The following is a 13,504-nucleotide window of genomic DNA, read 5'->3' on the forward strand; positions in this document are numbered from 1 at the left end:
TAGAAGTCATATCCCACAAGGGCCACAAGCCCTTCCCACAGGCTTCACGCAAGTCAATAATTAATAAAAACGGCAGCTTAAGCCACCGCTAGCCTGACACACACACAAACACAGCCTTCCCCTTATTGTATTTAGAAATGGGCCTGACTGGGTCGTTTCATGGTTGTTTACTTCCTGAGACCTGCCATTAATTTCTGCAACAGCAGTGAGTAAAAGTATAAGCACCGCTAGGAAAGTAAACAACAACAGGGCCAACCTAGAGAGAGAGAGAGGGAGAGAGAGGAAGAGAGAGAGAGAGAGGGGCTGTAACATAGTCGAAATGAGTGCAGTTCAAGTCCCCCTCAACACACACTCCTACAAACACCCACCCACACACATACACACCTCTAATCCATCATAAAAAGCCAGAGCAGCAGTCCTTCTGCTGGGAGCTGTCCAGGGAGCTCTAGCAACAACAAAGTCGGAGTACACACCATGTCTACACAATCTCTCTTTCTCGCACACACACACACACACACACACACAAACAGAGAATGTGAGAACTCTGCTTGATAGTGTGTGGACCCAAGTGCTGAAAGAACAGTTCCTCTGTGTTAAAATAGAAAAAAAAAATGGCAGAGGAAGCATGAGCAGCGGCCCAGGATCTAGAGCTGTCCAAGGTGCTGAGACCCTCTCACTCCCTCAGAGACAGTTGGCCAGTTTGGAGCAGAGACGGGAGAGTGGAGGCTGAGGAACTGAGTTGTCCAATGCAATGAATCAACAGCGAGGCACTCCTTTCAGCACTGGCTACGTTAGCATGCATAGAATAAGCCAGAGTCAGAATGTTTACATATACCTTTGATACTGTTTGACTGAGTTATGAAAAAGCAAGCTGCCTGAATATTCAGGCAGACAGAATGAATACCCTGAATAGAAATTCTGAGGAGCTATTGCCTCCTAAACTGAGCTATAAGCGAATTCTACTGAGAATTACAAATAGTGTAAGTAAAAGTATTATAAGGATCTTTCATTATCAAAACTATATATCCCTAACTACAAGTACGCATACAAGTATAAGGCAATTGCTTTCTAATAAATGAGAAAAGTGTGTGTATATATATATATATATATATATATATATATATATATATATATATATATATATATATATATGTGTGTGTGTGTGTGTGTGTGTGTGTGTGTGTTTAATTAGCATGAACAACTGTTTTTCTGATATATATTGACATACTGATAGTTTGATTCTTTTTATGTAACAAAAATTGCATCAATGGAGACCAAGCTGTTTACACTGCATACCCTGAAGGGCCTTCTGGAAGTGAAACTAGCAAGACATAGCAGTGCAGCATCATTAGAGCACAGTGGACATGCTTTATTATACATTAATAATGTACTGAACACTGGCTCTGTAAGAAGATTTCTGTTTAAAAATTTGGTTTCATGTTCTCCAGTGCTGAAATGATGAAATATGAGTGCAACAGTTTGCACTGAACCAATCAATGTTCAGGGTTTTGTAGCACAATTAATGGTCTAAATTGAATTAATTATTGATGTTCAATGTCTGCCTGCTATTTGTCAGATGTAAGCAACAATGGGAATGGCTAAATTACCTAAAAATGCTTAAACATCACTTAAATGTTGATGTGATTTTACAGCTGTGATAATGTGACTGATGTCATGTAGCATGGATTGCTGTGGTGATCTACTCCAGTTATCTGAAGTTTTGTGAAAAGTTATTTGACAAAGGTTGAAACAGACACTTTTGTGAAATAGTTGTTCGTCAGGCAGAAACAGTGTGGGAGAGGATATAACGCATGTGGGTAGAGAACTGTCCGTTGTGCTGAAAAGAAAGCAAATCACTACTCAGTGGCAGTGCTGGGAGCTGTCTGCGAGGTATGTGGAGCTGAAGTGTGCCAATGGACTGTGTGCACAAACCATGTCCTTCCTTGATGGTCATGGAGTCCTCATGGCTTATCCCACAGCGCATCTTGCACCCATTGTTTCTGGTTCAACTGAACTGCTCTGAACCGAAGAGGCTGGAGGTGGCAACACACTGTGGAATGTGCCACAAGCACTTAATGACATCAAGGAAGGTCACTGAAATTCTCAGAGCTGAAAGTCAGTATTAAATTGTAGGTGGTTGTAAGGAAAACATGAATGAAGATGAAGAATAGTGGATGAAAAAATGGCACAGCTGTCATAACAGCATCTCCCCAATGTTTTTCCAATACTCTCTAAATCTGCTCAGCTTAATCATTGTGTGGTGAAAATAGAGCAAAATGAATTTTAAATTGGGGGAATTTTTTTTTCAAGTTGGTTCCTTCTCAGCTCTAATCTGTTGGCCCAAAAATGTTGCCCCCAAAACCCATATCCCACCAGGAATCTCTGCTATCCAATTCCTATTTAATGTATTCAGACATCATCAGCAAGAGAATAATGACATTTTCCGTCATTAATAATGGATGATTGTTAAAGTGCTGATTAGATCCCTTTGCAAATCCAAGAAAACCGCTGAAAATTTACTCTGTGCTTTACTCTGCAGTATTTCTTCCCTGCCTAGTAAAACAAAAAGGATAAACCAGGAAGAAAATGGAGATGTTAATGTTAGACGGGAAAATAACACAATCGCTCTCTCTCCTCATTGACTTGCTCTGGGCCACACAGGTGTGACTAAGTCTTATAGATTCATGGCTGATGGCAGAGCAGGGTTCGCGAGTGAATAGTGGGTAACTAGAGCAAAGTGCCCGCCTTGCAGATAGCAGCATCCTTGGAGAAAATGGCTTGGCAAGAAAGAAAGCTTTCGATCGATAATTCTCTGACAAAGTTTGATAGGCCTTTGGTGGGGCTGACTTTTCAACACAGCATGTGTGTTTTGAAGGGCCAAAGGGTTCTGTAGGGTTCCTATGATCTGCCTGTGTTCGTCTTTTTTCCAATGTTTTTTCTTTTGTTTAATTCATCATTATTATTATTATTATTATTATTATTTATCTTTGTGCCTTGAAGCTTTTCACAGAAAATCTCTGGCCTTTGATCTTTCACCTTTTGTTCGACTAAAAAGCGAACATTGTTTAAAAAAAAATCCTTGGCAGATTTTGTTTTGATTGTGTTTTCTGCAGCAAAATTAAGAGTGAAGTGGTTTGACAAACTCTGTCTATTCTTTTGTGTGGTTGCAGTTCTACTGACAGAAACTAGTTCTTGAGTGAAGACAAGTTCATAGTATGTCAAAATTTCTCATGTCTTTCTCAATGTCTGTGGTAGGAATTGACCTATTCTAGAAGTATTGTTTTTTAACATTCCATGAAAAAAATTACTCAAACCCCTGAGACCTGTGTTTCAGTAAAAGGCAAAAAGGATGACAGACCAACATGCCACTAGCGGAAATCCCTGATACATTCCCAGGGATCTGCTCTGTCAAAACAGGCACAAACGTCTCTCCAGCTAACACCATCTGTGACACACACATACACACACTTCCTGTCTCCCACACGCTACAGCTTGCTGTACACCAGGGGCCATGTCAAATCGTAGAGTTATTCCAGGGACTCACAGGGGAGTGGGAGGCACAAGTCTCCATATATGCCAGTCCCTGAACAACCGGGCCAAATGGTGTGTCACACCAGCTTGGAAGTGAGGGAAAGCTCTGCTGAATCCTGGACTGCTCCATTTGGAAATCAGGGAGAGTCACAGAGAGAAACACAGAGAGAGGGACTTGGAAACCTGCTAGGTGCTAAACCCCCACAATTAACACCATTTATAGGAAGAGCGGCTCTGATCCCAAAACAATCAGATCTGGACTTATTTAATTTTTAGCAATCATTTGAGAAGCTGCAGTTTCAGTCATGTTCACACTGTTGAACCTCAACCAAACATGGACGGGATTCACAGAATAACTTAAATATTATTGGCTATAATTATAGTTTAGCTCTGTAACATATGCTTGACATGACATGAGCAGAAGACAACATGGCAATTAATAGGATTGTATTTTGTTTTTCCCACAACCACGGAGGTTAAGTGATCAGTCCCATTTGTCTGTCCATCTGTCTGTCTGGACGTCTGTCAGCAGGACAAACTGGCCTACTGCACCAGTTTACATGAAGCATGGAGGAAATGTAGTGCTTCTGCCAAAAATAGAAGTATTACGGTTTGGAACATATGCATAAATGAGGGCAAAGCTGGAGGTATTAACACTGTGGAGCCCCACTTAAAAAAAAACAAACAAAAAAAACATCTGACCACTATCTAAGACCACCTGATGAATTAGAGCAGCAGCATTTCTTACCGTTGTGGTAGTTACTTACACAAAGCAGTGTCACTAATCCACAAACTTGTGGATCATTGTTGGTTGTCGTAACATAAGACGAAAAATGGACTACTGGCTTCATTGGAGGTCTGCAATCTCTGGTTGCCCTTTTAGTTTTATTTTTGTTTTGTGTCGAGCCATCTTTTCTTCAAGTGCTTATGCTGAGAAAACAGATGTGCCAGTTAAGGAAATGGCTGTTGTTGCAGATGGAAATGTGCTGTAATTACTTTCTGTGTATATTCGATTTAACTTAGAAAACAACACTAAAATTCTTTAAACTGATCTCCCTAAGGTGCCATGTTAGTAATATACATATATTCAAACTGGAATATAAAATGAATTAACTGATTTGAATAGTTTTAAGCTTTTAGCTTTTATTTTCTTTGAAAATATTAATCAGAGAAATGTTTGAAAACTTCTCTGATACAACTGAAAGGGAAAAGGAAGAGATAAAGCATGTAAAAGCTAAAAATGTCCACGTATCAGGAGGGATGTGGTCCAAAGACTAAAGAAAAGCCTGCACTGCATCACAGCAGTTAGTCAGCAAGTCTCACTAAAGCTATCTGAATGGATGGTTGGACTGAACCGGCTGGACTGAGATGGAGGGAGGGATGGATGGTCTGTGACTCTGCTCCCCCTCTCTGTGCTGCCCCCCTTCCTCTTACCATCATTCTGACACATTCTGCCTTCACATCTCTGCTTTTCCCCTTCAGACTGGAAAGCGGCAGCTAAAATGTGACAGGCCTCATTTGCCCCTAACAAACAGGAAAAAGGGCAAGAAAATGTGCTTTTACTCTACAGTGGCTATTTAAGCTAAAATTCTGAAGTAGGACATATGGTGCCAATTAAAAATTCACACCTTAGCCGTCACACATTTAAATGTTATGCTGCAAAAAACAAAGAAACTGTGGACGAAATACAATAGGTCCAGGAAAGCCATATACATAACAGCTATAAATATACAATAAAGCTGAATGTGATTGAATTTGAGTGTCCATTTCATTTTTGTGTTTCTCCTTTGAATTACAAAATGGTGTCAGCAGTCATCACTCAATTTTGTTTCTCTATTCCTGGCTCATTACAACTGAGAGAATAGTGCTAGGTAATTGGTTGACCCTAGCTGCTCAACCTATGTCCTTGGCTGCTGAGAGCGCTCGACGTGAGAGTTCTATGGACTAAATAGTGGCTATTCCCACACACTGCCCCGTGGCTGTCTACAAACAGAGCGCTGTCGTATCGGTAACAAGAGACGCCTGATGAAGGTACGCTGGCTGCACAAACCCAATGCAGGCCCAGCAGCGGCACCACCACCTCTCTAAAAGGACCCATTGTGCCCTGCAAAAGCATTTCCCTCTCTGCAGTGAAGTGGTCATTGTGGCTCGCAGAATAGCCAGCCCTCTCCGTCGCCTGGTGGGGAAAGTGTTGTCATGCTGCTGCTGAGTGTGGCTACAGTCATAGCAATAGACTGTATCTCAATATCATGACCCCCATCAGCCCCCGAGTGCCCCCTGTTGCACAGTGCATTCATCCCAGAGGTGGGTACAATCCAGACCTAATTTCAGTAGGGGAATAAAACATAGAAAACAGGTGCATTTTGGGATTCGAAACAGCTACATTTCAAAGTAATGCCGGGAGAAGTTGTGAACTTGGCAGTTTTAAGTATGTACATCTCATATTGATTTGGCCACAGGAGTGGTGAAATACATTAATTCACAACAGGGTGGACAAAAGCTGTATGGATTTTTTATAAACTGTGGTGAAATACAGCAACTCTCTTAAGGGTACTTCAGAAAAAAACTCACAGTTTTTCAAGATCTTCTGCTGAAACTCAGCTACGGCAGTAAGAGATCAAAAGAGAAAAAGAGAAAAAATAGCGACACTACAACAAGTATTTATGAAAGTTTATCCAAAGGAGCTCATCTGAATGTACACCCATAGTTGTAGCAATGACTCATAAGAGAATTATTGTGGGCAAACACAAGTGCATTAATATTCAAAGTGAAAAGTCCTGATGTTTTTTGCATTTTAAAAAGTTGCTTCGTATTGCTCCAATGGGAAAATATTCTCATAATATGCTTTGTTGACCATACGATGGTTTAATTAAACACCCCCTAAGAGAAAATATACATAGTTTACTGTGGACAGCCTTACATTTTATTGCATAAGGCTCTGTCCAGAAAAGTGAAAAAGTGTTTGCAATATCTTGTCCGCTATTGTTTAGTTGGTGATACAGAACGTTATGAGTGTTACGCAAACAAATTGCATGATTATGCAAAACTAGAAATAGTGTGGATGACTGATATCCCACAGCATAAGGATTAGTTACTAACACCCACTCTTCAATTATGAGCATAAAACTCTTATGTGGGGTTTTGTGTTTCTCATATCCCTGTTATGCAACCTGCTCCAGTTTGAAATATCATTTTACAGCTAAGCACATGTTAGTGTACCTTTAAATGGATGGGCACAGTACATATAGAGATGGAGAGTGTTCATGTTTACAAATAACATGCAAAAGTATCCAGTGCTCTGAACAATTTGGTCTAACAGGCCTAACAGCGGGGGAAAAGCCACCAGTGTTTACTACTGACTCCCAGAGAGACGACCGTCTTCAGGTTGCAGGTGAACATGATACATCATCATCAATGGTGAGGCTACATCAGCTCATTTTGTCCGGTACGTGCCCTTCCAAATGAGGAAGGCTGATATTTTTAAACCTGAGAAACAGCAGCTGCCTTTGTGCCGGAGTAATTTAGGTTAAACAGCTCAGTGGCGGGTGCTAAACAGATATGTCCCACACCTGAAACAGAAGCTGGTCCAGGATGTTTCTCTGATCTGTGTTGAATAAGACCAAAAAGGAGATGACAATTGATCCAACAAAATTTGAGACTGTTATGATGAAGTAGATTTAAATGTCTCGTCTTATTTTCTTTTACTGATACTCCCTGTTCTCTTTAAGAAAGTCCACCCCGTCTGTAGCGCCAAGGATCTCGCTTGAGCCTCGTAAAAGGAAAGCAATATGGTAATGCAAATATTTCACATCAGGCTCTCACTGGAGGCTACAAAGAACATCTTCATTAATTCATTGGCAGAGCCTGCTTTTTAGGGGGTTACTCAGATATGAAAAAAATGGGCTGGGATTACATTACTTTCAACTATTTGAGAAAAGAAAAAACCCTCATCCAAGATTCAGATGTACTTTCAAGCTGCGCTCAATGAATTCATGACCCAGTCTTTGTGGAATACAGTAGACTATATGGCATGGATCCAAAATTTTCCAAATCTGAGTATCGCAACTCTTTCTCAATTAGACAGACCAAAGACAAGTTGTTAAAAAAAACGCGTAGATCTTTGATCTCCATCCAGCTGTATTTGTGTGCCTTTTCCTCTCCAGCTGACAAGACGATCATAAATACACCAACTTTGACATCCTCAATAATAGATGTCCTGGAATGCTGACCCGTATTAGTCCCGAGCTAGACACGGATACCCTACCGCCATGGCCACACAGGAGGGAAGGCCGTAATTTGATCAGATCATCAGACCATACTGTATCACCCACTATGCTTGTGGTTCTTTTGATACCGCCCCTTCTTTCCTCTCCCAAATCCATCCTTGCAATCACTCAGCCACAATGAGAGGTCCTTCAAACCATCTCTCCATCATAAGCTCTTCCCCCAGTACTCTGACTGCTTAATCAAAAGAAAAAAGCAATAAAAGGGCGGGAGAAAGAACAGGCCATGCACATCTTCCCTCATCATGGCCCCCACAGCTAAAATGGAGGGTGTGTAAAGTAGGAGGAGGAAATCCTTCATTTTCCTATTGGATTCCCCCCCCCTTTTTTATTCAAGTGAAAGTATCTCCCTTTTTTATTGCTCCCCTAAGCTCCTTTAACCTCTCTTCTCTCCTACTATGCAGGCGGATGTTGGACGGATGGACGGGAAGATGGATGACGGCCAGGCGGTGAGCGGCAGAAGAGGGAGTTAATGAGGCAGATTGCTCTCGTTGCCGTCGTCCGAGGGATTACAGGAAGATTACCCATTCTGATTCTCTTCTCTTTCAATTTTCACTTTCTCTACCTCTGTGGTGGAAAACCGTAGGGGTGCGCTGGGGCGGGGAAGGGCGTGGGGAGGGTGTGAGTGCTTGTGTTTTGATAGAGGTGAGATAGAAGACAGAGTCTCAGCTCTGTCAGGGGAAAATGACAGCTGCTCAAAACACTGACCTGCGAATGGATAGAGTTTCTGACTGATGTCTCCAATCTGACAGCTGCTTCGAGGCCTGTGCTTTGCCCTAAATATATCCAGCATGAGACCGAATATCTTATTAGTTACATGAGATCCAGCTTCTTCATCAAGTTCATTCTCTGGGATTAACTTTAACAAACTGGGTGAGCAGATTTCACCACCCGAGACACATCACACACAAGCCTATACAATTATTCACATTATGCATTTGAAAGGTGCTGTTTTCCTGCAGTGTTCAAATGGCATTCTGATTGGGGGTTGACCTAAATGATTGCATTTTTTAGTCGGAAAAGCTGACAATTTGTATTCAGCAAAGTTGTTAGAAGCCCCATGTCAGAGAGATGAGCAAAAACAAAGAGAAGCACAAGACCTTATATCCACTTTTTGCACTCACCGGATAACAAATAGTGAAAAGGTCTGGGGAAATTATTCAAATTGCAGGGGAATTTGCAATTATTATAAGTCATCTCACCACACAAAGGCAATGTTAAGCACCCTTCATGAAGTGCACTGAAAGCTTTGAGAACAAAAGAGGACTCATGTATGGGCCCATCTTCTGCAGGCAATGTCTTCTCATGGTTTATTATTATAAAACATGGGGCTCTTTAGGTGTTTCCAAAGCTTTTGTCAAAACCACAGCAGGCAGACTCCATTTGTGATTAGGTTTCGTCAAATGTGCATTAACAACTGGTTGCCAGGTTTTGCTCGGGAACAGTAATATTAGTATTGTAATTCTTCAGTGAAATTCTAAACTGCCTGCTGGAAAAACTGAATCTGTCACAGTGGTCTTTTCTGTTGGCTTCATGAGTCCGTATATTACTAGGTTTTCCAACAAACAGCCAGGAAGCAGCTCTAATTACACTGAATGATTTTAGCATAGAAGCTCATTTGTGCTAAGAAAAAATCTGGCTTGAGAAGCATGTCCACTTATTTGGTGTGTATGCATCAGAGACAATGATGCTGACAGTATTTTCTCACATAATTTTCAGAGTTCAGGCCAGTCAGAACTGACTCAGTCATCCATCAAACTTTATTACAGTAAAAATGGGTCACTAATAACATTTAAATGTTAAAATAAAATACACAGTAAGATCACTACTGATCTCACCTGTCACTGCTTAATTGTCTGATCTTTGTTTTATCCTCACTATGAGTCTATACTGTGTACTATTTGCTATATTTTGGATTAGTCTACTTTTTTCTTACTCTGTTTATCTACCAACAGCTTCATATTTTTATTTTCATATAGACCAGATGTTGTGCTGAGCCATTTGTTGTTGTAAAAATGCAATAAAATCTAATAAAGATTGGAAAAAATACAATAAAAAAAAAAAAGATATATACATTCCACTGGGGTATCAGTGCTGTTTTTTTTTTTTTTCTTATAAAACAGGTGATTCCATTCTATCTGCCCAGAATGAAGGTTTAAGAAAAAGTTAAATCCAGTGACACAGAGCAAAGCTGGTGTTACATTTATATTCCACAAGTTCTAACAACTTCAGAGTAAATAGAAGTCAGTTTTCATGTGGTGTTTTCAGATACTCTCTTCATGTAAGTGTGTGTACTTTTCTCTTCTCGCTGGTCATGTCCTTCACCTCCGCTCCTGCGTCCGCGCTGCTGACCTGCAGACAGTCTGAGCTTGTGTTTAATTATTATTACTTGTACAACTAACCCCCTAACCCGACTTCTCCAAGACGGCCTCATGACCAGCCATTTCCCAATTTGTCGCGCACCAAAGCCTCTTGTTTCCACTGGTATAGGGATTTGGTGTTGAGACACCGTTACGCAGTCCAGTGGGCGTTTGGCGACATGGTGGCGCAGGAGTAGCACACAGTCGCAATATAGATGGCCAAATATCCACGCACTGTGCACGCGTGTGTCTGTAACATAACGTGCAGATGACATCTACTTGGAAAAAAAAAACAGACAAGATCACATCAGGAGCTTATTCTAATGCAGCTGCTCAGTAAACAAAGTATACCTTCCGGCGGCCTAATTTTCCCAGTAATCTATTCAACTTAAGGATCTCTATGAATGCATTACAAATAACAGATTATTTCACACTTAGTTGATGATCTCAAAGGAAGAAACGGCTGTGCATTGGTAATATTCCTGCAAATATAATTTCACGCGTACGGAAACAAGTAAAGGGGCTGCTGGTAAAAAATCATCTTGTATTTATCACTAATACATTAAACAGTGTCTCGATGGATATGATTCATCCAAACTGGAGCTTAGGTTGAATGAGTGTCGGAACCTGTAAGAATAAGCCCCTCGAAAGTCGTTCGGACATTGCGTAAACACATCCAGATCTCAGGAAAGAAAAGAGAGAGAAATTAAAAAAAAAAAAAAAAAAAAAATCTGACTTTGTTTCACCGAGCACAATGAGGATTTCTATCTTTTTATTTATTTTTTATTTTTTCTTCCCTCGGAATTCCCATACTCTATCATTTGGTTCCAAAACATGTATGTCCATCATTTGCCCACATCGGATTCAACGTGTCTGCTCCCGGAGCCGCAGAAAACAAACAGCAGACCTCAAATCCACTCGTCTCCCAAATCTCCTCCAAATATTGACCCATTACGCATCGTTTGCTGCTGGCTCTCTGAACACACCACGAGACAATTGTTCACTATTGGAATATGGGAGTCTATTTTATTTTTTTTTATCTCCGGACTTCACCTGTCATCATTTTGCCGAGAGTGAAAAATCCTTACAGCCACAGGAAAAAAAACAAAAAAACAAAACAGAAGCATATAGTCACCACAGCTAAGAAGAGAAAAGTCCTTACTTGTGTTTTGCGGCAATCCCTCCGATATAATTCTCCAGGTTTGTAAATATCCCCGCACACAGGCCACGCTATAGCGCTTCTTTTTTTAATTGTTTTTTTTTTTTATCCAGAGCGTTGAGAAGACCGAAACGCAGCTTTTCTTTCTCTCCTCTCTCCTTCAAGACAGATGTGAACGGTCCTGGACGAGGCGCTCCACCTGCATCCCTGTTGTCAAGACAACCACAAGGCACATACCACTACTTCACATACTCCTCTTCAAAGTAAAACTCTATTACTGGTATGCGCCTCTAGGGCTTTTATTGTGGAGGTTCCGTCTTTTTGCTTTTGTTGGAGACTTGCGGTTGTCTCTGGGTGTCTTGACGCATCCCCACCTGCATCCAGAGGAACACAAGACACAGCGGCATCAGCATCAGCAGCAGCAGCACAGGCAGCGGCACCGCACTGAGGAGGCCGCCCACAGAGGCACGCCCCACTCCGGCTGGAGAAAGCTACTTCACCCTGGAGGAGTCTGGAAGGCGGTGCTGGTCACTTCTTTTTTTTTTTTTTTTTTAATACAAAGTTACAATAACTGACACTTAATTGGCAGGAAATATGTAAAAAATTAGAAATGACTTTGAACATTCTGGAATATGAGCCAACAAAAAGAACCCATTCGTAGCAGAACCTATTACGGGCCAATTACCCAACATATAGAATACAAAGTGTTCTGGCTGCAGGATGGTCACATCTGCCTCTGATAATGACATAAAAGATGACAGCGTATCCTATAATTAGCTAAACTACACCGAGTCAAAATACAGCAATTACTGAGTCACTAACTTATTTTTTAAGATCTAACTATCAAGTACTCCCTGGCTATAATTTGCTAATTACTGCCCTCAAACATTTCGACAGGCAATTATGTAAACAAAACAGTAACTCCAATGGCTCTATTCGGTCATAAAAGGGGAAAAAAATCCCAAAAATAAAGCACATTTTCTTCCAAAAATAATTTTCTTTCACAGAAGACATCCAAATTGTCATCACTTTCTTTCCTGTAATTTACACATAAAAATCCCTCATAAATAATACACTAAGATATTATTTATGATATTGTATGTCAGTATTCAGTGTGACATTGCTTTTAATTATATTTCTCCTTTCATAAGCAATTTGTACCTCTATTCGTAAAATATATTCCATAATTTGGATTTAAATGTCAAAACAAATCCTAATATAATCCTTCTATTGATTCAAAATTCAGAGTAAATTTTGACCAATCCAATAGTAGATGCAATCAAAAGTATGGTAATGTTGAGCAGGCAGAAAGTTTCCTTCGAGTGGAGCTGGAATAATTTGCTGAGATGATGTGAATATCCCCACTTTTATAGCTGATGTCTTTCAAGGTGTCAAATGGCTTCAAATCTCAATATTTTTGCAAGTCATCAGAGTACTGCTAGTTTTTTTTTACCCTTCAGTCAGTTATTAAATGCATTAAGTTTGCATCTTGAGTGTAAATCAGCCACTAATCGATGGCTTAAATGAAAACCATCAGCGCACTTAGCCGTTCTGGACTTAAAATCCACTGTTGCAGCATGTTTTTTTAGACAACAAGTGGGATAAGCTTTGACTTGCCAAGCCATTTTCTTTCTGCTGCACCATCACCTGTTACCCTAAATACTGGCCCATCGCCATGGCTCCTGACAAAAACAAGGTGTCACCAGTGCAAGTGGGACCATTTGAGCTGGGTAGAGAAGGGGGGGGGGTCACTTGAGTCAGGGAGACCATTTAAGGCTGAAACAGCATTTCTCTCCCAGTCTCACTTTCTCTTCATTTCCTCCACTCATTGGGTGAGACACTGGGGCTGACAAAGTTCCTTATTAGTCGCCTTCCACAGTGTCAGTGCTGTCTGGTGCTCTGTCTTGTCACAGTAGGAGAGCACATGGGTTTGCTCATCATGTATCAAATCATGTCAGCAAATTGTCTCAGTAAAGGTCTTCATTTTAACCAGTTCAGCTCATTTACAAGATACATTTTCTTTGTTGGCATTAGTCAGTTCTCCTCATAGGAAAATGTGCTGCATAGAAAACTAGTGAATATGGGCCGGTTCTACTAAGATCCCAGTTGTACATGTACTAATTAGTGTGCACAATCTAGAATTTTGCATTTGGAGTTGATTGCTTGCGTAA

General features: G+C 40.7%; 1 protein-coding gene across 7 annotated transcripts in view; it reads right to left on the bottom strand.

Moving 5' to 3' along the window:
- The window catches only part of nrxn2b (neurexin 2b), a 759,383-nt gene extending 747,665 nt beyond the window's left edge, over positions 1-11,718 (bottom strand). For 5 of the 7 annotated variants that reach the window (XM_030161795.1, XM_030161796.1, XM_030161794.1 and 2 more), the window contains exon 1: positions 11,337-11,717. The gene's annotated coding sequence lies outside the window, so the exon portion shown is untranslated. Of the gene's footprint in view, positions 1-11,336 lie in introns of all 7 variants that reach the window. The other 2 variants (XM_030161797.1, XM_030161798.1) reach the window with 2 other exon arrangements.
- Between the last annotated feature and the right edge of the window lie 1,786 nt (positions 11,719-13,504).

The sequence above is a fragment of the Sphaeramia orbicularis genome, chromosome 18 (assembly GCF_902148855.1).
Source record: "Sphaeramia orbicularis chromosome 18, fSphaOr1.1, whole genome shotgun sequence".
Taxonomy (NCBI): Eukaryota; Metazoa; Chordata; class Actinopteri; order Kurtiformes; family Apogonidae; genus Sphaeramia; species Sphaeramia orbicularis.